The 25,570-nt window shown below is 47.3% G+C and overlaps 1 protein-coding gene across 3 annotated transcripts in view; it reads right to left on the reverse strand.

Moving 5' to 3' along the window:
• The window catches only part of FSD1L (fibronectin type III and SPRY domain containing 1 like), a 405,036-nt gene that overhangs the window by 154,785 nt on the left and 224,681 nt on the right, over positions 1-25,570 (reverse strand). The window lies entirely within an intron of this gene.

Below are 25,570 nucleotides of genomic sequence, written 5' to 3' on the forward strand. Positions count from 1 at the left end.
CTACCGTTTTGCGAATGAGAATGAATGTTTCTCCGATGCGGTCACATGATAATGAATGATGCTTGCAATGCAGCTGCAATGTGCCTCTGTAAAAGACGCTTGCAGTGCCACTGAAATGTGCCCTATAAAATAAGCCTGCACTGGTGCTGCCCCATGATACAGGAAGCTCGCATTGGTGTGGAGCTGCCCATGTGCCACTGTGAAATAAGTTTGCCCTGGTGCTACGAATGTTTCACTGACGCTGCCAAGTGATAATGAATGAAGGTTGCATTGCAGCTGCAACGTGCCTCTGTAAAAGACGCTTGAAGTGCCACTGAAGTGTTGCACTATAAAATAAGCCTGCACTGGTGCTGTCCCATGATACAGGAAGCTCACATTGGTGTGGAGCTGCCCATGTGCCACTGGGAAAGAAGCTTGAACTGGAGCCTCCCATGTGCCACAGTGAACTAAGCCTGCCTGTTGCTGACAATGTGCCACTGTGATCGAAAGTTTCACTGTTGCCACCCTCCAGCCACTGTCAAACAGTCTTGCACTGGTGGTGCCCATATGAAACTCCAATAAGCCACACTGTAGTCGTAATATAACAACATAGAAAGCTTGCCTCACACTAATAAAATATAATTCTAATGATTATTTATTGAACTGCTTATCCAGCCCGCAGGCCTCCCAAGAACCCGTGGGAACACGGAGGAAGAACGAAATGCACAGAAAAGTAAATACGAAATAAATCCAGAAAAATGAAAATATTATCAACTGGGTACAGAATTGCCCTGAGAGCCACTGTTGGTATGCTAACTATGCACGCACTTTGCAAAACACTTTGTTTTCTTAGACAGGCCATTTTGCAAGAAAAAAAGATTATTACACACGAAACATGTCTACTGTTGCACTTTGTCGAGCTGCTAAACAAAACCAGAGACTTAAACCCTTATTTGTGAGTTTACGGGATATTTTTAGTATAGCACGTAATGTAAAACACATCGTTTTCTCGGCGCTTGCGGTAGTTTAATACATACATTTGACATTTTTAAAAGTGCAATTGGGATGGGAGCGAAATCCGCAACGCAGCACAAGCTTCCTCAACTCTCCTACACTAAACCCCAGTCTCAGAGATCCCATTCTGCACTTGAGACGTGGAAGAGTCTAATACTGTGCTTTGCATTCTGGAACATGTGGTCCTGGATTAATAACAGGCAAAGTAAAGGCACAAGCACCAGAATGGAAAACACCCCCAGCGAAACAAACGCACCTTTAGCTTGTGTAGCTCCAGGGTGTCCGCCATCTTCTCCGCTGCGCCTGCACTCCACTCACTCCCACCAATGGCAGCTGTCCGTGTTCAACACTGGAACCAATTACAGTCCTCCTTGCTCAGCCTCACACAGTCCACCACACACAATAAACCACTGTGCGCATAAACACCAGTCACAGTAGACCTTGCGCCGCGTCGGAGCAAAAAGAAGATTCACGTGTTCGAGGCAACATTCGTGCAGGTGATTGATTAAAGCTCAGCTGACAGCAGCCCTGGTGCGGGCAAATGTCGAAACAGAAGGACTCCACGCTTAAAACGAGGGAGAAAAAAGCTGTGGAGACAGGGTGACGTTATGCAGGGCTTTAAGTGGGATAAAAACTAGTAATGTTGCCAGTTGTGGGTGTGCCGGCAGAGGAGGCTGGGTCTGCGCAGCAAAGCGGCCGTGAAATTGAAAGTGATCTCGATCAAAGCGGCCGTGCGGCCGCGAAAGTGAAAGTAAGCGCGGCGCGCGCGCGCGCCCGCGCACATGCACTGTAGCTTTAGGCCACGGCAGCACTTTGAAAAGGCCCAGATATAAAATGTCTCTTCGAGCCTTTGGCTCGCGAGACCTAAAAACTGGGGTTGTATACAGCGCAGGTAGAGGAGTGAAGGGCTGTACAAAACAACAAGTTAATTCTTAGTGGCTGTTTTCAAATGTGAGGCCGGGTAAATTCCAACACAATCACCTTTAAAGAGCTCACCATTCACCTTCCATGTTCACTCGTAAATACTGCAGTTTGCCTTTCTAGTACAACAGAAGAGATGTTGTCGAGGGAAGTGGCCAATTATAAAGAAAAAATATAAAAACAAATAAAGTAACTTAAAGTACAGCAACACTTGCAAGCCCGAGTTTATTAAATACAACTTAAATCTACATACATTACCTTCCTAATACATATATACCTTTCATACTTCTAATTTACATTTCCAATGCACTACCCTATATGTCACCATATACCTCTCTCAATATATCCTCTACCACCACACTCTGACTCCACCTAAACCCCATTCTACTACTAGGATCCATAAAAAAAAAACCTTTCTAGACTCTACCCCTCATAGCATCATCTCATACCTCTTTTACTATTTTTAACTATTCAGATCTCCCAAACAAGCCTTTCTAAACCCTTCCACCTGACTCTCCCCCCCCCCCCCTCTGCCTTCCCTTTACTGGTCCTAAACCTCCTCCTACCGCTATGAGCTCCCAAAAAAATATTTCTAGACCCTTCCCTCTTCTATTCCTCCACTATCATTTTCTATCCAATTAACTGACTAACATGTCTACCGCTCAAATTAATTTCATATTTCCCTATACGAATTCCCCACTAATCCGGTTTAAGTTTCGGAGTAGTGCGCTACGCGCCGAAAAGCGCTTTGAGACCATCAGGGGTAGCAAGCACTATAAAGATGCAAACCTTTCCCTCCTACATCCCTCCACTATCCTTTTTCAATCCAAATAACGAATTCACATGTCCACCGCTCAAATTAATTTAATATCGCCCTTTATTAATTCACAAATAATCCTTTTTGGGTTACGGAGTAGCATGCTACGTGCAAAAAAGCGCTTAGACCTCGTCAGGGGTAGTAAGCGCTATATGAATGCAATTACATACATGCCAACACTCCCGATTCAGGCGTGAGACTACCGATTTGAAGGCTAGTCACCCGCCTCCCGATTCCTGCAAGCAAAAACCGGATTCCTCGGGGGTTCAGCTAACAGGGCTTGGTAATGTGTAACGTGCTAATTCTTCCAGCAATAGTCAGAATGGCGATGCAGGGGCTCTAGAAGGGGTGAAAAACCAACAAAGCCCCATTAACAACGAATGGTCTTTTAAACACCTGTGAAGTAGGGAAGGGGGGGGGGGGGGGGGTGTGCCCGGAAGCTGTTTCAGCCCGGGCTGACGGGGGAGGGAGGGGGGGTGTATGCACTGACCGCAACCTGCCAGGCCAGTGCACAACTCTTGCATCCCCCTCTTTCTCTGCCTGCCATTGAGCTCCATGCTTCTGAAAGGTGTTAAAAGAAAACACGTGAATTTGCTTTCAAATGTCCGATCCTGCATCAGCACACTTCCAAAGTCCATACATGACAGAAACCCGATTGAAGGCCCCATTCACCGATTTATTTATTTTTAAATCTCCCACTTTGCTCTTCTGAAATGTTGGCATGTATGCAATTACTATGTGCTGCCCAGACAGGCACAGGTGCTTGAGGGAGTGGCAAGCTGCGTGTGCTGTGAAAGGGCACATAGTGACCACACCGTCATCCGCTTCAGTCAACACGCATACACAGACGTCACCCAATGATTACACTGACACTTTATTTGTGGGTGAAGAACTGCTGCAGGTTTATTTCATACATACAGTATGATAATAAAATTGGGTTATCTTACGGGCGATCCAGGGCAGGCAGCCCCTTGCTGCTCCGCCCGCCTGGTGAGCCAGCACACACGGTGGGTCGATGCCCGGCAGTGTGGCACATAATTATTTACAGATCATCCACTGGGTCACGTGATCTGTCTCCTACTCCCGCCCCTTCCGACAGGGGCGGAGCGTGTTGTGGCACACCCCCGGTTGGTCAGGCCCCCCAACCGCCCGAAGGACTAACGGGGCGCCGTCGCGGTCTTCCCAGAACCCCCTTCGGCTCCTGGACCTTGGCTCGGGCACCCTTACTGTGCCGGACAGGGGTACCCTTACTGTACCGCCTGTCGCAGAGGTACCCTTACTGTACCCGTCTGCATCCAGATCGCCCTGTAACTCCGCCTGCAACGCAAAAAGAAAACATTAAAACATTCCAATAACGCGCTGTGCCTGACACGTGGGGTAAGTGGAAAGGGTGGGATAACGCGTGTCCAGGCTGGAGCGGCGCGCAGGGAACAGAGGAGGAGCTGGGCGAGAGGGCCTCCTAAGTAGAAGGGGCAGGCCGCGCCCCCCGCCCCCACCGGCCTGCCTCCAGCTCCACGCTATTGGAGGTCATAACCCTAGTGGGCGTAGCCTCGCGCGCGAGGCAGCAAGGGGGGGAAGGCTCCGACGGGCGGCCACTAGAATGCTGCCCTGCTGATGTCCCACTGCTTGGGACGCGGGCAGCGGCATAGTGACCACACCGTCATCCGCTTCAGTCAACACGCATACACAGACGTCACCCAATGATTACACTGACACTTTATTTGTGGGTGAAGAACTGCTGCAGGTTTATTTCATACATACAGTATGATAATAAAATTGGGTTATCTTACGGGCGATCCAGGGCAGGCAGCCCCTTGCTGCTCCGCCCGCCTGGTGAGCCAGCACACACGGTGGGTCGATGCCCGGCAGTGTGGCACATAATTATTTACAGATCATCCACTGGGTCACGTGATCTGTCTCCTACTCCCGCCCCTTCCGACAGAGACGGAGCGTGTTGTGGCACACCCCCGGTTGGTCAGGCCCCCCAACCGCCCGAAGGACTAACGGGGCGCCGTCGCGGTCTTCCCAGAACCCCCTTCGGCTCCTGGACCTTGGCTCGGGCACCCTTACTGTGCCGGACAGGGGTACCCTTACTGTACCGCCTGTCGCAGAGGTACCCTTACTGTACCCGTCTGCATCCAGATCGCCCTGTAACTCCGCCACAGCTCTGGGGAGGCTACCGTCGCTGCCAGAGCCCCCCTCTCCTAATAGGTGTTACTGATGTCCCTTGCTAGCCAGTGCCTCTTGTACGTCAAGCAGGAACATGTCCATCCCTACCCTGGACAGGTGCACCCCGTCAGCCTCATAATACCCCTCAACCTTCTCCTGGATCAAAGCATGTCTGATGAAGCCCATGCCCCTGCGCTCCATGAATTTCTGCATGGACCTATTAAGCCTCCTACGGGACCGCTCTACTGCCGCCGGGGACCTAGCCCCTCTCCAAACCCTCCGGGGGACGATTTCAGACCACCATACCTCGCATGACCCCCCGGCTTGGCTAATGGCCTGCACGTCAGTTTGCATCGACAGGAGCAGAGCCCTCCTCCCCCTGGCAACCAGGTCATTACCCCCTAAGTGCAAGATGATGACAGAGGGCGGGACCCCTACAACTGCCAGGCGCTGCTCAATTGTGCCGCGGGCTTCACTCCATTTCATGCCCGGGGAACCCAACCACACAAGCTGTGTAGTAGCAAAGTTCTGCGACCAGTTCCTGTGTGCTGCCCAGCGTTCCAGCCTCGTGATGTAGGAATGGCCTACCAACCACACCTGGGGACCTGTCAAAGCGATGAAACGGCTTTTAGGTAATCATATCTTTATTACACACACAAAAACGATACGTTCATCATAATGGACAAAAAACCCGGAGCGGGCACAAAGGTCAGGGCTGCACCACAGCATTAAGGACGGACATACTTCTTAAAACAGTCAGATTCCCAGCGGCCCACCCCTTTTACTCCTTCCGGGCCCAAACCGGCTTTGGCCGCTGAAGTAGCAGCACCAATCCTAAAGGAGTGCGAGGAGAACCTGCGCCCACACCCCGCTAGACCGGCTATAGCCAGCGAAGCTCCCAGTAGACGCTCAAACTGAAATTTGGTAAGGGGGGATCCGTCCGCATGAACCAGAAAGGGACCAGGAGATACTGGACGCAGAGCCAGGTATTCCCTGACCAAGTGAACCGGGCAGTACCTGTTGTCCCCTAGGGTCTGTAACACCACCGTCTTCCCCCTCCCTGCCTGGTCTGTTTTTGATCTGCGAATCCGTAGCTCCAGTGCTGTATTGAGGGTCACATCCGCAATCCCCAGCGCGCAATCAGACAGGTCTTCCTTAGATTTTGCCACTAGCTCGCTGACCCTGAAAGCGCCAAAGAATGCCAGGCAGAAGGCCGTCGAAAACAAGCTGGCTTCGAACGGTGAGAAGGTCACCAGGGGTAACACGTCTAGGAGGAGCTAGAGGTCCCTGAATTCAATGGGTGCCCTGGTGTCTGGTTGTCTAACCTCCTCCCTGGCCCAACCCTTCAGGGCCGCCCTAATCTTGGATGATCCCGCGGGGTCGCCACTACCATCTAGCCTGGCCTCGTGGCGCACCGCTGCCAAGTGACCACTAATCCAGGAGTGCGATCTGCCATTCTCCTTGGCCCACACCACAAAGGCCTCCACTTGTTCTTCCGCCCCCAAGGCTGAGGCACCCAGCGCCTCCCCTACCGCTCTGAAAGTTGCTAGCTGCGAGTCGTATTTCCGCCGCGCCGCTGGCGCCAGGGACCTCTCCCCCATCTTCCTCAGTCTCTCTCCCACTGAAGCAAGCGCCAGAGGTGGACCGGGAATGGTGTCATCTCCGCCCTTGCCCGCGGCCAGGCCTCCCGGAACCGGAGCCACTGAAAGCGAGAAAGAGCGTCAGCTGCCACATTCCGTACACCCGCGATGTGCCGCGCCCTACACTCGACGTTGCTGCGCAGACCCTCCCTGACTAACTCCCTCAGCAGGCTCAGGACTAGGGGGCACGAGACAGTCTGGCCGTTAATGGCGTGCACCACCGCCATGTTGTCTGACCAGAAGACAACCTTCCTGTTGCTCAGTGAGGCCCGCCAAAGATGCAGTGCTACTACAATTGGGAAAAGCTCCAACACTGCCACGTTCTGCGTCACCTTCTTCTTACGCCATGCATTGGGCCATCGCATCGCGCACCACTCTTCCCCCAGAATCACACCAAAACCTTCCCTTCCAGACGCATCGGAAAACAAGCAGAGCTCCTGACTGGCTATCCACGGGGCCCTCCAAATGACCGTCCCATTAAAGCCCGTGAGGAAATCCGCCCACATGGTAAGGTCAGCCTTCAAGCCCGCGGTCAGTCTTACAAAATGGTGCTTCTGAGTCACCTTTGCCGTGGCCCCCGCCAGTCTCCTTGAAAACACTCTGCCTGCTGGAATCACTCTTGCTGCAAAATTCAACTTGCCAATCAAGCTCTGGACAGCCCCGAGGGTCGCTTTGTCCTTGCCTAGCAGCGCCTGGATATCCTGTAACAAGCCCTGTACCTTCTCAGCGGGGAGCCTCGACTCGCCCTTTACCGTGTCTAACTCCACGCCAAGAAAGGTCAGTACCTGCGCAGGCCCCTCGGTCTTACCTGGGGCAAGGGGAACACCCAGAAACTGTGCCAGCTCCTCAAACCGACTCAAGCCTGCTGCACACTCGTCCGACCCACTCGCACCGAAAAATAGGAAGTCGTCTAGATAGTGGGTCACCTGTGTGATCCCGTGGAGTTCCCCCAAGGCCCACTGAAGGAACGAACTGAAGGCTTCGAAGTAGGCGCAGGAGACAGCACAGCCCATCGGCATGCAACGATCATAAAAGAACTGCCCTGCCCACTTGAAGCCTAGCAGATGTTGACTAGCTGGGTGAACTGGCAGCAGGCGGAACGCGGATTCAATGTCCGCCTTCGCCAGCCACGCCCCCTTCCCAACTCTCCTGACCATGTCAATGGCCATGTCGAGGGAGCAGTATACCACAGAACAAATACCCTCGTCCAGCCAGTGGTTCACAGAGTTTCCTTCAGGGTATGACAGGTGGTGGATTAGGCGGTAGGTGCCCTGTTGTTTTTTCGGCACAACCCCCAGCGGTGACACCAAGAAATGGTCCAAGGGCGGGCTGCTAAAAGGTCCCGCTACCCTACCTGCTGACAACTCTTTCCTCACCTTTTGGTCCACCACCCCGGGCATATCCCTAGCGGATTTCAGGTTCTTCGCATCTCTGGACTCCAGCGGCCCATTGTAGGGAATCCTAAAGCCATCGATGAACCCCCCCGCGAGGAGCGGTCTGTCCCGGAGCAGAGGAGAACGTCTAATGAGTGGGAGGATATTTCCCAGGATGATGGGTGAGGGACCCTTGACCGGGGCCGTGGCGCTCTGTGGTGCAGCCAGAAATGCGGGGGGCGTGACTGGTGTGTGAGGGGGGGGACTGACAAAAGGAGGGGGCCATGTGTGGTCTCAGAGTCGGGCGTCAGTCCTGGTGGGTGCTGCGGGCTGAGGTGCGCTCTGGCTGGAGGAGCAAGAAGTGGCAGGGTGCTGCGCGCCGCACTTGCTGCAGCTGTGTGCGAACTTACATGACCTCCCCCATGTGCAGTTTCCCCCATTGTAAAGGCGGCACGTCCCAGAATTGAATCGCTTGCCCTGTCGCTGCCCCCGCCCCCTGCCACCCTGAAAAGGCTGATTGGATGGGCGCTTGGGAAACTGGTCCTTCTTTCTATCAAATGCCTCCCCCTGCCCTTTGTATGCCTGGTCCTTCTTCTCCCTGGTGGGGCGGCACATGTGTTCCACCCAAAGCTGAATTTCCTTCTGGTCCCACCCCAGGTCCGGGCATATGGCCATTCTTTTCCTGAAATCCTGGTCATAGTAGAACCAACCTAACCCCCCAGAGAGCCTAGCCTCCTCTTGTATCGTGCTGGCATACTGCATTAAAGCCTCACTCTGCTCCGGGGATTTCTGCACTATGACAGCTGCCAATATATTAAATGCAGATGTCCAATTTTCAATCGTCTTGTCTGGCCACCGCTGATACCTAACCCTCTCCTCTTCCTTGCGCCCCATCTTTCTCGTGTCCACCCCCGCAGACCCATGCATAAGTAATGTCAGGATGTCTATATACTCCCTCCGCCAAATTCCTTCTTTCGCGGCCTGCGGCACCAGCCATGCCAGGGAGCAGCGGCCCGACGCCAGCGGGGCCTGGGTGACAAGGGGCTTCGGGACCCGAGTTACACCCTCCCCTCCAGGCGCCGCAACACCCGTTGCTATGGTGGGCGTCAGCTCAGCAGCAGCCGGGATGGGGGGTGTGGCAACCGCCTGTGTGGGTGGCGGGGGCGCCAGTGCGCCGGCCGGGGGGGTGCTTGCTGCAATACTTGTGGAGGGGCCAGCATCCCCCGATGTTGACAACCCCAAGGCTCCCCCAGCTCACCATTGTGCCGTTCAACGGTTGTACTCTGCCCAGCCCAGACTTGGAGCACGGGCGCCTGGGCGGGCGCGGGGGCCGACACCGGAGTCAATTGTGGCGGTGCGGCCAGTGCGTCGAGGCGGCTCTGGAACACAGACATGAGGCCAAGCATCTGGTCCATGGCTTTGCCCATCTGGGCCAAGTCAGTGAGTCCTGTGGCTGATTCGAGTACCGGAGTTGTTGCGACTGCTGGGAGGCCAGAACGAGTTGCAGTCGCCTGTCGTTTCCTGGCCGGCTGAGCCTCTGGCATGTCTTTTGACGTGGGTTTACGCACCCTGGTGGACCTCCAGGGCTCTGACCCTGAAAGGCCTGGGGCGCCCTCGGAGGGGGGGGGGGGGTCACGACCACGCCAGAGTCCTCCACCCTGCGGCCCTCAAGAAAACCTTGGGCCCACGCCGTGCCCTTCTCTCGGGCGAACGCCATAAAGTCCGCCCAAACCCCTTCCTGTGGTGCGCTCGACTGCGTCTCCTCGACCGCCGTTTCTTGGGAGAAAAGTGGACCCGGTGTCCCGATATTCTCCATGGCAGGTGGGCTACTCGGAAAGTACAGCTATGCGCGTCCCCTAGCGCCTTCGCCTCGGATCCTAGCCTACGCTCGCGGGCACTCCCTCACCGGATCTGGAATGGGGTAAAAGAGCAGGGCTAGTACAGCGGAAATTTTTTTTTTTTTTTTGTCTGTGCCAAGAAAAGCAGATGCGACCCTTATTGTAGAACACAATGGCATATGCGCATCGATATGTACTAAGCTGACGTTGATTGTACTGCTGGAGCAGAGTTTTCATTTATGAAAATTCAGGGGTTTTTGAAGCTCTAGTATGTCTATGCGTTTTATTAAATATTAATAAAATAACAAATTAATTATTTGTCTTGTGCAAGTGTGTATTTTATTAATCAATTCGTTTGTCTTAACATAAAGAGAAAGTTACACAAGGGTTAGCATGTGTGTGCTGTTTTGTTTTCTAAAAAAAAAATAACGTGCAAGTTTTCATGTTTAAACGTTGCTGTGTGCTGTTTATTTTGAGCACAAAACGCTGTCTGAATTAATGCTTTCTTATGTCGCAAAAGCTAGATAAATGCATACACATCAGGGTATTAGTGGGGTTAACACTGTTTAATCATTATGCTGTAGTAACGTTGTTTTTTATTTCCTTTAATTGAGATGGTCTATTGTGGCCTATGGAGGCCTAATCCATGATGGCTAATTTTGAAGCCTGGCCTCGAGTGAATATGTGAAAGACGTGACGAGGGAGACCCCTGCTGGAAATGGTCTTGAGGGTGACTGACCATGGTCCTTCTATGAAACTTTCCATGAGGACGGCAGCAGCTTTGGGTGTTCTCCAAGAAAAGTGAAAGTGTCCTTGGCAATCTCGAAAGACAAAGGAGCCTTAGAGGGAAACTCTGAACTGTGGCTCGATGGCCGAGGAGAAACCGGATTAAATATGATACATGTTTATTTTCTTGGTTCCTGTTCCGTAGTCTTCACTATGTGTATTTTTCCTGAGCGGAGGTTCATAAATGTTGCAATGTTGCATCCTTTCCTTCTCGCTCTGCTCAGTGATTCAGTGTTTTTTTCAAACTTGATGAGTCTTTCCATTGTAATTTTCATTATAAAAACTGTTAGCTTAGGGAGGGATCATGCCACCCTTTTGCCACTTGCCATTTTACCTTTGCTGCGTGAAGCTGCGTTGCTGAGAACCGTGCTGAGGACTTCGTCTTGAGAGACTTTACCGAGAGACTTGTCCTGACCCGTTCTGACATTTAGTTAGAATAGGTAACTATGAGAAATGATTTATTCTGATTGATTTAACTTTGACTAATTTTAGATAAAGCAATATAATTTTAAAACATGGTGTTGAATTTTCTTTCTTGTCAATTATTGGGTTTATATTTTTGATCATTATTGTATATGCTGTGTAGATTATGTTATTGATTAGGACAGTCACTAAACCAGATCCGATCGACTTGATATTGATGCAGGGTGTTTAGGTGTTTTCTTTCCACAGGTTTATTGCTGGTAGAGTATTTGAGCGTATGTTAGTGAAATGGGCCCTAGCGTATGATGAATGTATGTGCGTGTAACTGTGTGATTACTCTATCCGTGGTAGTGGGCATATTTTAGATACCCTGATCTCTATCAATTTCCTGGTAGCAGAGATTGATGGTTTAGATGGTTGTCTTGATCTGATAAGATTGCTTGTATATTGGCTTATTGATTATTGATTTTATTTTGTTGATATTGGTATATGTACTAATACTATATGTTGAAGTCGTCATGTTGAGTTATATGTAGTGCTTCTGGAACTTGGAAGCTGTTGTAGCAGTTCCGTAGTAGGGCAGAGGGAAGTATATGCTGCTCTCGGGAATGACGGGATTGTAAGGAATAACGTGTGACAATTGAAGTTGCGCGTTCACATTGTCTGGGTTCGGAATCAGTGACATTGTCGTATGTTACTATTAGATATATTTCTGGTATGTAAGGAGTGTGTATCGTAGTGAAGGTTATCTTTGAAACTCTGGTCTTAAGTCCCAGGGATCCGTAGAGGATTTCCGTTAAAGCTTATCGCGGGAGGAGTAATAGGTATTCTCTGAGCTTGTTTGAGGAACTGGGCGAAGTTGCTTAGTTAATGTGTGTTATAATTCTGTAGTAGAGCAGATTGTCTGTTCTCGGGAAACAGGATTCTGTGTGCATGTACTATATTTTTCTTGCATGAATGTGCGTGAATGTATATACATTTATTGATTGTAAGACTCTTTGGATAAGTCCTAGAGGAAACAGTTATGAGATGTATGAAAGTTTGTTGACTCTTGAAAAATATACTCTCTTTTACTATTCTGTGGTTAGGGAAGCAGACAATGGAGATGTTTTAATGTTGTAACTAATAGATTTTGTAGAAATTTTGACACGAAGTCTACTGAGAAATTTTGTAAAGGAGGGGTAGACGAGTGACAGAAGACAGAGACAAACTGCAGCGACTGTTGACGTCAGAAAGTCCGCGCTCTGATTGGATAGTGGGTCAGAATAGGGTTCGCGCTAGGATTGGTGCGTTAGTGTGAGTCGCGCAGGGATTGGAAGAGCTGTTTAGTGACGTAGACGCTCCAGGATTGGTGCGTTAGCGGGAATCGAGCTTTTCAACCTAACCTCGTATTGTATATTTATAATACGGAGAGAGTAGAGAGTTTTGGTAAGCGCTAAAATGTATTATCAAGAGGAGAAAAAGAAAAAAACGTTCTTTGGGAAAGTTAAAAAGTGGTTTATCAAAGATAAAGAGGTTAAAACGAGAGAGGGTGAGTTGCTACCTCCAGCGAAAACACCTGCATCCTTCATGGTTGCGAAATATGGATTACATACCTGTATATGGTTGCAGAATTGGGTTAGGTATACTAAAGAAGATGGTGTTCTAGCATTTCCAGAACATGGTTCATTTAATTTGGCCGTGTTGAGAAATTTACGGGAAAAGATGGTACGTCTGGACCCGAAGCCGAGACCTACGCAGTTCGAGGCTTTAGTGGAATGGGAAGAGGAAGTTCATGAGCGAGAAAAGCAAAGGTCTGGAGGGTATTACAGGAATATGTTTGGGAGGAGACATGATTGTGAAACACATCATGATCGGATGAAAAGATGGCGAGATGTTAATATGTCAGAGGGATTATATCCTATGAGAACAATTGAAGAGGGAGCAGTTGGAGTTAATGAGTATGATGATGAGGTCTTAAATGACATGATTTACAAGAGACCACCTCCATATAGACCAGAACCAGATGAGAGCACACCAGTTGTTTCTCCGATAAGAGATACAGTCTGTATTGTTGAGAAAGAAAAAGTGACATCTGAATCAAGAAGTAATAGCTCTTTCAGGGAGAGACAAAATCGAAGTAGTGAAGAAAATGCCAGAAAATTAGCAAAAACGACAACAGAACTGACTGAGAAAATTAGGGAGTTAACGAAGAATCTGGAAGCTGTTACGGTGCCTGTAACAATAGGTCCAGTTATGCCTGTGTTTGACAAACAGAGAACAGGTGAGAATGGACTAGTGATTCCATATGTTGGGAATAATCTGACAAATTCAGTGGGTCCTTCAGGAGATTCAGATAAAAGAGCAGAAAGAAGTGACCTGAGACAAACAAGACATGATACATGTAGTGAACTATTGGATACTAGTGAACCTGGTTGTTCAGGGATGCCAATTTTAGAACCGCAGAAAAGAGTGGTTCCAGTGAGAAAAACTGCTGAAATAACAGTTGATGATTTAAATGATTGGATGAAGGTTCTTCAGAAGAAGGATAAGGATTTACAAGTTATTGATGTGGCTAGGTTACGTATAGAATTAGAAGAGCTTGTGACAGGAACAGTTCCAGTAGAAATACTGAAAAGTCATCATGATGGTGAGCTGTTGTTTATGTGCAAAAGTATTACCGGGAGAGCAAGGAATACACATGACAGTCTAAGAGCAATAGCAAATGAGCAAGGAGTTGATATTGATAAAGTGAAAGCTTTACAGAGAACTTACAGGATGGATTTTACAGAGAAAGACATTGAAAATTTGAATGTTTCCGGTAGAACAGGACAGATTAAAGAAATGGTGGCATTATTGCGAAGATGGGGTGATGTTGAAAAGTGGAAGGATAGGTGGTATAAGAAAAGAGAGGAATCTGTAAATAGAACAACTTATTCAGCATTTCCAGTGAGAGAAAAAGAGAAACCAGTGGATAATTATACCTGGAGGAGGATATGTACATGTTCCATGGACCAGACAGGATATTTTATCATTTACGAATGATTTCCCTCGATTGAGAGAAAAGCCCGTCGAGTGGTATAGGCAGGTAGATAGGTTTGTGAAGTTGTCAAAAGTGCTGTGGGTTGACCTGAATAGTCTGTTTGATATAATTGTTCCAGCAGACTTGTGGACTGAGTGTAAAATAGTTGTGAGTTGGCCTACTGAGGAATATCCAAGAGATCCAAGAACAGGGGCACCAGATCCAGAAGTAATGAGGAAGTATGATCAGGTGATGGTATACCTGAAGAGTAAAGTTCCTCCAAAAGAGACAGACTGGGTTAAGATAGATCGAACACAACAGGAAGCAAAAGAATCAGTTCATGCTTTTTACGAGAGGCTGATACTGGCTTTTAAACAATTCAGTGGAGATGAACACTTGGGTGACAAAGATTTGAGTCACTTTGTATACAGATTTGTATATGGCCTGAGACCTGAAATTGGTGAGAGAATTCGTGAACACACAGTGGATTGGCAGAGTAAAAAAGTGGATGAGATCCTGAGACATGCAAAATACTTCAGTGATGAAATTGAAGCAAAACAAAGAAAGCTGAAAGAGAAAGCAATGTGGGCACAGGTGAAAGTTGCAGAAAGACAGGAAGCACAGTTAGTGGAACAGGCAAATAATCCAGGAAATAATGCAGGAAATAGACCCAGATATGCAGGAAAAGGGAAAGGAAGTCTTGAGGAAGCAAAGAAAAAGTTCCCTTGTCACAACTGTGGCCAGCTGGGACATTGGAGATCTGAATGTCCTAATCCACCATTAGTAAGTAATGAGAATAAACCTTTAAATCAACAGGTGCAGAACCAGAATGAAGGGAATAACCAACAGCAACAACAGAAAGTTGTGAGACAGCAGAGTCAAGAGCCAAAACCGCCCTTGCCGCAGAACAGAGGGGTACAAAAATATAATCAGGACTCAGGATTCTACAATGATGAGCAGGTAAACAAACCAAGACGTTCTAACAAAGTACAGCAGTACTTGTTAAAGAGTGAAGGGAGTGAATCTGAGGGTGATTATTGACGGTGCCGAGGAGAGGAAGAAGAGTGCATACTTGGTGCAACTCTAGAAATAGACCAGGCAGGACCATTTGTGGATGGGAAAATAAATGAGGAGAGTGTTACTTTTTTGGTAGACACAGGTGCGACAAGATCAACTGTCAGATCAACAGATGTTAGAAATCTTCCTCTCTCGGATGAAGCAATCCAAGTAGTTGGTGTAGCCAATACACAAATCAGAACACGTCTTACTGAACCAGTAAGAGTACAGATAGGGAAATTTTCAGACATGCACAGATTTATTGTCTGTGACACGAGTCCAGTGAACCTGTTAGGTAGGGATTTATTGTGTAAGATGAATTGCACAATTTTTTGTACACCAGATGGAATAGCTTTTGAAACACCAGATGATGATGTTTTCTACCGAATGACTCTAGAAAATAGAGAAAGTGAGTTAATTGGTGCATTTGCTGTGTTTAATCCGGAGGATTTGCCTCAAGAGCTGAGAGACACAGTGAAAAGAGTAGTTTGGGATTTTACAGGAGAGGATGTGGGATTGATGAATAATGTAGATCCAGTGAAAATTGCAGTGAAAGAGGGAATTACACATCCTAACATTCCTCAGTACAAAATGACACCAGAAATAATTGAAGGGATAACTCCTATAATTGAGAAAATGATTCAGCAGGGAGTTCTGAGAGAACTACTGAGTAGTCCGTGTAATTCACCGATAATGGGACTGAAAAAGCCCAATGGCAAATTTAGGATCGTACAGGATCTGAGAAAAGTTAATCAAATTGTGGTGGCATGTTGTCCTATTGTGCCAAATCCATCAGTGATTCTGTATCAAATTCCACATGATGCTGAGTGGTATACAGTAATTGATTTGTGTCATGCGTTCTTTTCAATTCCATTGCATCATGACAGCCAGCCGATTTTTGCATTTAGGTTTGGCCAGCGTATCTTAGCATGGTGTCGAATCCCACAGGGGTATACGGAGAGTCCTTCGATATTCAATCAGTTATTGAAGAAATCGTTGGAGAGTTTGATTATGCCCGAAAACTCAGTGTTAGTGCAGTACATTGATGACCTACTGGTGGCATCAAAGACACGTGAAGCTTGTGAAGTGGATACCATAGCTTTACTGAATCATCTGGCAGATGGAGGGTTAAAGGTATCTCCAGCCAAATTGCAATTTTGCAAGAAAGAAGTTCATTATCTTGGACACAATATTGAAAAAGGTCTGAGAAAAGTGACTACTGACGGGATCAGAATAATCAGAGAAATGAAAGCTCCAAAAACCCAGAGAGAAGTGAGAATGTTCCTGGGTATGGTGGGTTATTGTCGTCAGTGGATAATTAATTTTTCTCTGATAGCAAAGCCACTGATTAAACTGACGAAAAGTGAAATGACAGATCCATTAGATCTGGATGCAGAACAATTGGCAGCATTTGAAGAGCTCAAAAGTAAAATGTGTGAGGCTCCAGCTTTGGGTATGCCCGATTATGAGAAAGAATTTGAGCTGTACTGCAGTGAGAGAAATGGATGTGCACTTTCAGTGTTAATCCAGAAACATGGACAATTGAGGAGGCCTATTGCGTACTTCTCATCGACACTTGACCCTGTAGCTGTGGGTTTACCAGGTTGTCTGAAATCTGTGGCTGCAACATGCAGGAGTCTGGAACAGAGTGAGGGAATTATAATGGGATATCCTGTAAGGGTATTCGTACCTCACAATGTGGCAATTCTTTTGACAAGAAGCAGAACTCAGTACATGTCACATAGTCGGTTGACTAAATATGAAAAAGTGATTCTGGGTGCATCAAATGTGACTCTTGAGAGATGTGTGAATGTGAATCTAGCGACACTCTTGCCGGATATTGAAAATGTGGGTATAAAGATGGAAGATGATCATGATTGTTTGGATGTGCTTGAATACTGTACAAAACCGAGACCAGACATAAGGGATATTCCCTTACCTGAGAATGACCATGTGCTGTTTGTGGATGGATCATGCTTGAGGAATGATGATGGTGTGCTATGTGCAGCATATGCGGTGTGCAAAGTTTCAGAGGTCATGGAAGCATCACCATTGAAAGGAGTGAAATCTGCGCAAGTTGCTGAATTAATAGCATTGACAAAAGCTTGTGAGATTGGGAAAGATTTGAGGACGACTGTGTTGACTGATAGTCAGTATGGATTTGGAGTGGTGCATGATTTTGGCCAACTTTGGCTACAAAGAGGTTTCTTGACATCGAGTGGAACTCCGATAAAGAATGCTGAAATGATTGGAAAATTGCTTGAGGCGATACAGCTGCCTAAGGAGTTAGCAGTTGTAAAATGTGCTGCCCATGGTCCAGGGGAGGATTTTATAACGATTGGAAACCGTTATGCAAACGATGTTGCGCAGTATTGTGCCAAGACCAATCAGTCTATTAACAGGGAAAGAGAGAGGGAAATGTCTTTTCTTTCTGTGATGTTTACTAATGTCCTAGAGACCTGGGATGAAGTGAAACAGTTACAAGATGAGGCAGGAGATGAAGAGAAACAAGATTGGATTAAGGCAGGATGTGCTCCAAGAGAAACAGACCATGTTTGGGTCTACAGAGATGGCAGACCAGTGATGCCTAACTCTATCTTGTCGTCAATGGCAAGGATGTATCATGGCCAGGGACATTTGGGGAGAGACGCGATGGTTAGGTCGTTTAAACAGACCTGGTACAATGCAAAGTTCAGGACAATTGCAGAGAGCATCTGTCAGAGGTGTTTAGTTTGTCAGCAATTTAACACTGGGAAAAAGACAGTGGTGAGTCTGGGAACAATTGGCAGAGAAGGAGGTCCTTTTACAAGAATGCAGATTGATTTCATTGAAATGCCCCAAGTGAACAGACTGAGGTATGTTCTAGTGGTAGTCTGTTTGTTTTCAAGGTGGGTGGAAGCTTACCAGACTAGAAGAAATGATGGATTAACAGTGGCAAAGTTACTGTTGAGGGAGTTGATTCCTAGGTACGGGTTTCCAGTTACAGTTGAGTCTGATAGAGGTAGACACTTTCAGAATGAGCTCATGGGTTTGATTTGTGAAGCATTAAAAATTCAGCAGAAGCTACATTGTGCATACCGACCAGAGGCTTCTGGTGTGGTTGAGCAGATTAATGGCACAATCAAGAATAGGATTGGAAAAATGTGTTTAGCCACTGGCATGAAATGGCCAGATGTTTTGCCTCTAGTTCTGATGACAATGAGATCTACTCCAGATAGAACTACTGGTTTGAGCCCGCATGAAATAATCATGGGACGTGCTATGCGCCATGCATTCGTGCCTGTCAATAAGTTGGTGACAATAACTGATGACATGATTTTGGATTACTGTAAAGGCCTGGCTGACGCAGTTCATTCTGTGTTTCACCAGGTTGGAGAAGAAGCTACCACACTTGAGAAGAAGCAAGCCCATGATCTGAGTCCAGGAGATTGGGTGAGGATAAAAGTTCACAGGAGAAGAAATTGCTTGATTCCAAGGTGGGGAAGGCCGAGACAAGTTATTCTGACTACGACGACTGCAGTAAAGTGTGCTGGAGTGAAGCACTGGGTACATGCAAGTCATACTCTGAGAGTTCCAAACCCAAAAGAAGGGACTGGTAAAGAGTATTTTGAAGAGTCAGATTCCAGTGATGATGAAGATACTGATGATACGGAATCAGTGAGAAAAGAAGCAGAGAGAGCTTCAAGAGAATCACTGCGAGTATCAGAGAAAAGATCAGATTCTGTAAAAGAGCCTGTAGTTTCAAACAGCAGTGAAGGAAAAAGAAAAGAAAAAAGAAATCACACAGAGATTACTCCTGAATCAGAAGAGGAGGAGATTGAAGAACCACTTGAGATTATACTTGAAGAAGTAGGGTCAGAAGAAGATAGAGAGGGACAGATTGCGGAAGACCCCCGAGGAGGTGTAGGGAACATTCATGAGGAGCTAGGTGAAGGGACAAGTAGACAGCAAGAAGATTGCGTGTCGGAGACCCGAGGAGGGACAGGAGTAGGGAAGTCTCAAACAGTGGTGAAAAAATCTGTGGAGAAGAAGAAAACTGCTGGAAAACGGAAACAAGAGGCACTTGAAACAGATGATGAAGATGAACAAACAGAGGGTCGAGTTCTAAGAAAGAGAACTTGGATTGGAGAAAGAAATAATAAAGAAACAAAGCCGAAAAAGGTGTTAAGAGGAGATCGTTGGCCTAACAACAGAGTTAAGAGGCTGAGATACAAAGTAATAAGAGCAAATTCATCGAAAGCTGAACAAGTGAATGAAGTTTCAAGTCAAAGTTCAAAAGCTGAAGGAAAAGAATCAAAGGAGTCAAACGAACCAGTGGAAATAAAAAGAGTAAGAAGACCCAACCAAAAGTACAGATCACCGGAATGGTCTTATGTGACACTGTCTGAAGGAGGAGAAGAAGAAACAGTGACTCGAGATAATCCGGAAGTGGTCTTGAGAGAAGTGGTTGAGGAAGATACTGGTGAAATTCTGAAAGTACTCTTGACTGACATTGGAGAAGAGTCGAGTACTGAGGATCTTGATGTTGGAGATCTGATACAATTTGATGTTGAAGAAATTGAAGTAAAGGATGACAAATATCCAAACTGAGTGAAAGAAGGATTCACTTGGATCAAGTGAACGAAGAGATCATTTGGATAAACTGAAAGCTGAAGAATTGCTGAAGAATTGAAAAAGTTCAAACAGTAGTGGAGTAGTAGAGGCTAAACTAAAAACTAAAATGGCTAACATAGAGGATAATAGAAATAGATGTGCCTTCTTTAAGAGGTGGTGTAGAATGTGCTGCTGTTGTACTGGATTATTAATGCTTCTATGGGGTGTTTTAATTTTATTAGTTACTTTTAGAGTAGAGTTTGGAATGAATATAGAGAATGTGACAAATGTAGAAAAGAATTCACAAAAAGTAGTTCCAATTAGAAGTAGTAGTTACATACACAAAGATAGGTCAATTAATAATTTTTCTAGTAATGTTTTTTCTAAACTGTTATATGAATATGTGAAGACAATGGAAGTAAGGGATTGCTACGTCTGTATGCAATTACCTGCATCCGTCTCAGAGGGTGTTACTTATCACCATTTACCAGCTACATATGGTATTTCTTGTAGTATTTTAAGTAGTGTTTTTTATTTGTTAGGGAAAGTAGATTATAAGATGTCTAACAGAGATAGTATTTTTGGGCACTTGCCAATGAATGAAGAGCTGAATCCAGCTAAAGAAGCTAACACTTTTGGTGAGATTTTTATTAAAGAAAAAGGATTAACATTAGATTACATTTTTAAGAATAATTTAACATGCAGTTTGAAGGAAGAGGAGAGAGCTTTCCTGGATATGGTAGAAGAAAGGAGAGTGAACATGCATGAGAAAGGGGGAAAATATGAAGAGAGTGAAACAATTTGGGACATTGAGATGGGAAAAGAGTTGAAGAATGGGGCTAGTCCAACTTTAGCTCTAGATGCGCCACAGAAGGGTAAACTTTGAATTACCAGAAGGAAATCCCAATATGATACATATTTTGTGGGAACTAGTGAGTGCCATGATACATACTTCATTGCGATAGGTTGGGGTTTCAGAGGTGGAGAAGATACGATTTTTCCAGGAGTGTACTATGTTTGTGGGAACAAGGCTTATTACAAGTTGCCTGACCATTGGTATGGCACGTGTTATGTGGGCCTGGTTTTTCCTAAGATTTTTCATACAGATAAAATAAGAGATGTAGAAGATATTAACTTATTAACACGTTTTAAGAGAGAAACTTGGTCTGAAATTGTGGGTGATATTTTTGGGGTTTTGATTCCAGCAGTGGGAATTTCTTTAAATGCTTATGGAATTCGGAAACTGTCCACAGTGGTTGATCGCTTATCGACAAATACCGCAGGAGGGTTTCTTTTGGTGAATACGGAATTAAGTGCCGTACGTGCCATGTCTATGCAAAATCGACTTGCCCTTGATATTCTATTGGCCAAGGAGGGTGGAGTCTGTGGAATATTGAAAGTTCAACATTGTTGCACTTACATTCCTGACGAAAGTAAAGACCTGAAGGTCTATATCAAAAATATTACTGATTTACATGAAGAATTAGTACCACTTGAAGCTGGGAGTTTGTGGACTAAAATAGCTAATAAAATGATAGCTGTTAAGGATTTTATTGCAAAAATAGGTAGTACAATTATAGGTAGAATATTGTTTCCCTTGTCTTGTATAATTGTGGCTTTATTAATAATAAGATTGGTGTGTGTGTGTTGTAAAAACAGGGGAGGGAAAAAGAAATTGAATAAGGGAAAGAAAAATAAGAAGTTGAAAAGAGAACCTCAAGAAATTGAACTAGAAGAATTGAGGGAGAGTGTTTATTTAGAGACAAAGAGAGATGATGAAAGAGTGACTAGTGTTTAATGTTGTGTAAGGGGAAAAGACATTTCTGATTTCTCCTAAAAATGAGACTAAATTTTCACGAATTTTTTTTGGGGGGTTTATTTGGTGATAAAATCACCAAAGGGGGGATTGCTGGAGCAGAGTTTTCATTTATGAAAATTCAGGGGTTTTTGAAGCTCTAGTATGTCTATGCGTTTTATTAAATATTAATAAAATAACAAATTAATTATTTGTCTTGTGCAAGTGTGTATTTTATTAATCAATTCGTTTGTCTTAACATAAAGAGAAAGTTACACAAGGGTTAGCATGTGTGTGCTGTTTTGTTTTCTAAAAAAAAAATAACGTGCAAGTTTTCATGTTTAAACGTTGCTGTGTGCTGTTTATTTTGAGCACAAAACGCTGTCTGAATTAATGCTTTCTTATGTCGCAAAAGCTAGATAAATGCATACACATAAGGGTATTAGTGGGGTTAACACTGTTTAATCATTATGCTGTAGTAACGTTGTTTTTTATTTCCTTTAATTGAGATGGTCTATTGTGGCCTATGGAGGCCTAATCCATGATGGCTAATTTTGAAGCCTGGCCTCGAGTGAATATGTGAAAGACGTGACGAGGGAGACCCCTGCTGGAAATGGTCTTGAGGGTGACTGACCATGGTCCTTCTATGAAACTTTCCATGAGGACGGCAGCAGCTTTGGGTGTTCTCCAAGAAAAGTGAAAGTGTCCTTGGCAATCTCGAAAGACAAAGGAGCCTTAGAGGGAAACTCTGAACTGTGGCTCGATGGCCGAGGAGAAACCGGATTAAATATGATACATGTTTATTTTCTTGGTTCCTGTTCCGTAGTCTTCGCTATGTGTATTTTTCCTGAGCGGAGGTTCATAAATGTTGCAATGTTGCATCCTTTCCTTCTCGCTCTGCTCAGTGATTCAGTGTTTTTTTCAAACTTGATGAGTCTTTCCATTGTAATTTTCATTATAAAAACTGTTAGCTTAGGGAGGGATCTTGCCACCCTTTTGCCACTTGCCATTTTACCTTTGCTGCGTGAAGCTGCGTTGCTGAGGACCGTGCTGAGGACTTCGTCTTGAGAGACTTTACCGAGAGACTTGTCCTGACCCGTTCTGACATTTAGTTAGAATAGGTAACTATGAGAAATGATTTATTCTGATTGATTTAACTTTGACTAATTTTAGATAAAGCAATATAATTTTAAAACATGGTGTTGAATTTTCTTTCTTGTCAATTATTGGGTTTATATTTTTGATCATTATTGTATATGCTGTGTAGATTATGTTATTGATTAGGACAGTCACTAAACCAGATCCGATCGACTTGATATTGATGCAGGGTGTTTAGGTGTTTTCTTTCCACAGGTTTATTGCTGGTAGAGTATTTGAGCGTATGTTAGTGAAATGGGCCCTAGCGTATGATGAACGTATGTGCGTGTAACTGTGTGATTACTCTATCCGTGGTAGTGGGCATATTTTAGATACCCTGATCTCTATCAGTACAATGGACCATTGGACGGTTAAATTGAAGACTGTGTGTGATCAACGCTGGCGGTGGCGTCATAATAAAAGAAAGCATTCCAGCGCAGGCGGCTGAGTGGACCCTGCCAAAGAGAGGCAGTGGCGGTAGATAAATAAACTATACCCCGACATGCATTAGCGTCACATGTGCCTCCTGGTTGTTACCATTTTTTTTATTTTTTTTTGTAACCAAGTAAACCGGTCTTTTCTCGGAGCTGCAGGAGAAAAGAATTCCCCCGACAAACAGATGATTTAACAAACAGGACGCTCGCCGTCATAGGGACAACAATAAATCACCGTCGATGTCTCGACATTCATGAGGGGCCTGACAACTGCCGCGCAAGGAACTGCAGCATCATGTGCATAAAAGGAACACTCGCCTTTCCCTACAATGCCCACACTGATAATCACACCCGTTATCTCAACATTTTTTGCGGTGCCTGGGATCGCCGCGGAAACGATTCTCACCCGCAGCACGACCCGCTCACGCCGTTTACCTGAACTCTGACTCGACGCGGCAAACGATTAAAGGAGAGGCTCGGCGCCCCGCCATGCGGCCGTACTGCTGTAGCGCGTGTTAACTAAAAACACGTGGGACAAAAAAAACCGCCGGCCATGTCGCGCTTCACAAGGCCCCCGTTGCCTGAAGCACCTTGCTTATTGGGAGCGCGCGCATCGCAGCCCTTAACATCGGCAATGGCCACTGCAACTACTGAGAGGCGCGACGTGGCCCTTACCTAGGGAATGGCCGCGCCCCCACAGACCACCACGCCGCCACCGCCCGATCCCCCACGTTGAGCCATCCAGGCCAATGCCGCGTAACCCGGGACGCCCGCGTGGTGTGACGTAGGCAGTAAACCCATACGGCCAGCACCATACTTCGTGTCCGAACCTGACAACCCCACACATCGCGCAAACACAGCTATTACCTCCCGATGCGTACATCTAATGCGGTCAGGGGGGCACGACCCGCCAGATGGGAGCGCGACGGCACGCCATCCCCAACGGATCCCCCATCCTCATGACCTTGGCAACCTAGCACATGTCTGGTGGCCCCCGACCTGTCGTGGGAGAACTGGTACTCCCATTCCCGCCGCGCGGCTGGCTATGCCGTGAGGGCCAAATAGATACACGCGCTTACCGTGGGGATGGAATACACGACTTGGAAATTAAGTCCCCCAAGCTGTAACAACCGGGCTAGCTGGAGAACGGCACCACAACCCCCAGCGGAGTCCCCATTTAAATTGGAACGCGGCCCATGTCTGGTGGCCCCCAACCCATTGTGGGAAAACGGGTACTCCTCCTCCCTGCGCGCGCAAACAATGTTCCGTTGCGATTGCAAGCTGCTGGACGCCTTCGGGGGGGTTACGTGAGTTTTTTGCCTCGAACCGTGAAACCAGCTCTACATGGGAACGGGCTCAGACTGTTACCAGTCTATAATTATCGCCGTCTGCGTATGCGGGAGCCCTGGCAGGGGGTGAGGGGGTTGGCGGTGTTTGTACCGCCAAACCGGGCTCCGGCGTGCACCTGCCTGCGGGCCTCCGATCTGCCTGATTCGCGCCGCGAACTGCCCACACTCTAAGGCCTCCCCGCTTGGGACCCGAACAATGGCCGCGCGAGCTGCTCGCATACTAAACGGACGGGAGCATGCCAGACCGTCGGTCCTCCGCCCAGCCCCCTCCGCAATTGCCCCTACGGCCCATGGCCTCCACCTCCAACAACCCGCATTGCCCCGCAGGGGCGCGGGCCTCTGCTTGCGCCCCCCACACCCATGGCCTCCCGGGCCACAGGGCCCTGTACGCCTGGTCATGCCCAGGGACAGGGCCGGGGTGGGAGAGGTTAGCAAGACTCACCGGACGTAGGAATTCACGGAAGCACGACGTCGCTGGAGGGGGGGGCTCGGTCAGGTACCGCGGGACGGCCGGGATAACGCGTGTCCAGGCTGGAGCGGCGCGCAGGGAACAGAGGAGGAGCTGGGCGAGCGGGCCTCCTAAGTAGAAGGGGCAGGCCGCGCCCCCCGCCCCCTCCGGCCTGCCTCCAGCCAGGCGCGCAACACCTATTGGACTCACAGGGCTTCAGCCCCCCCCCGTCGTGTGTGGCAGCCCGGGATGAGACAGCTTCCTGGGCAAAAAAGCAGCCGCACCCGAGCACTTCACAGGTCTTTAAAAGACCATTTGCATGTTAATGAGGCCTCGCTGTTGTTTCACCCCCTCTAAGAGCCCCTGCAGCTCCACTCTGCCTATTGCTTAAAGTTCAGCCCCCCCCGATATTTTTGCTCAGCCCCGCCCGAAATTTGGCTCTAGTTGCGCCTCTGCCTCCAGCTCCACGCTATTGGAGGTCATAACCCTAGTGGGCGTAGCCTCGCGCGCGAGGCAGCAAGGGGGGAAGGCTCCGACGGGCGGCCACTAGAATGCTGCCCTGCTGATGTCCCACTGCTTGGGACGCGGGCAGCGGCATTCTCAGCAATGTCCTTCCGAAGGCGCATTACCAACTAATAAATCGCTTTCCATCGAAACACTGGCCTGCTGTGTTTAAACACAGCACAGTCTGGGCAATGCAACAGCACTTGCAACGTTACTTTACGAGGGAGAGCATTTATTCCTGCTTTCTGAAACCACCTGATGCCCACAGTCTTGGGCCTGGAAGTCTTCAAGCA

The sequence above is a fragment of the Triturus cristatus genome, chromosome 2_2 (genome assembly GCF_964204655.1).
Source record: "Triturus cristatus chromosome 2_2, aTriCri1.1, whole genome shotgun sequence".
NCBI lineage: Eukaryota > Metazoa > Chordata > Amphibia > Caudata > Salamandridae > Triturus > Triturus cristatus.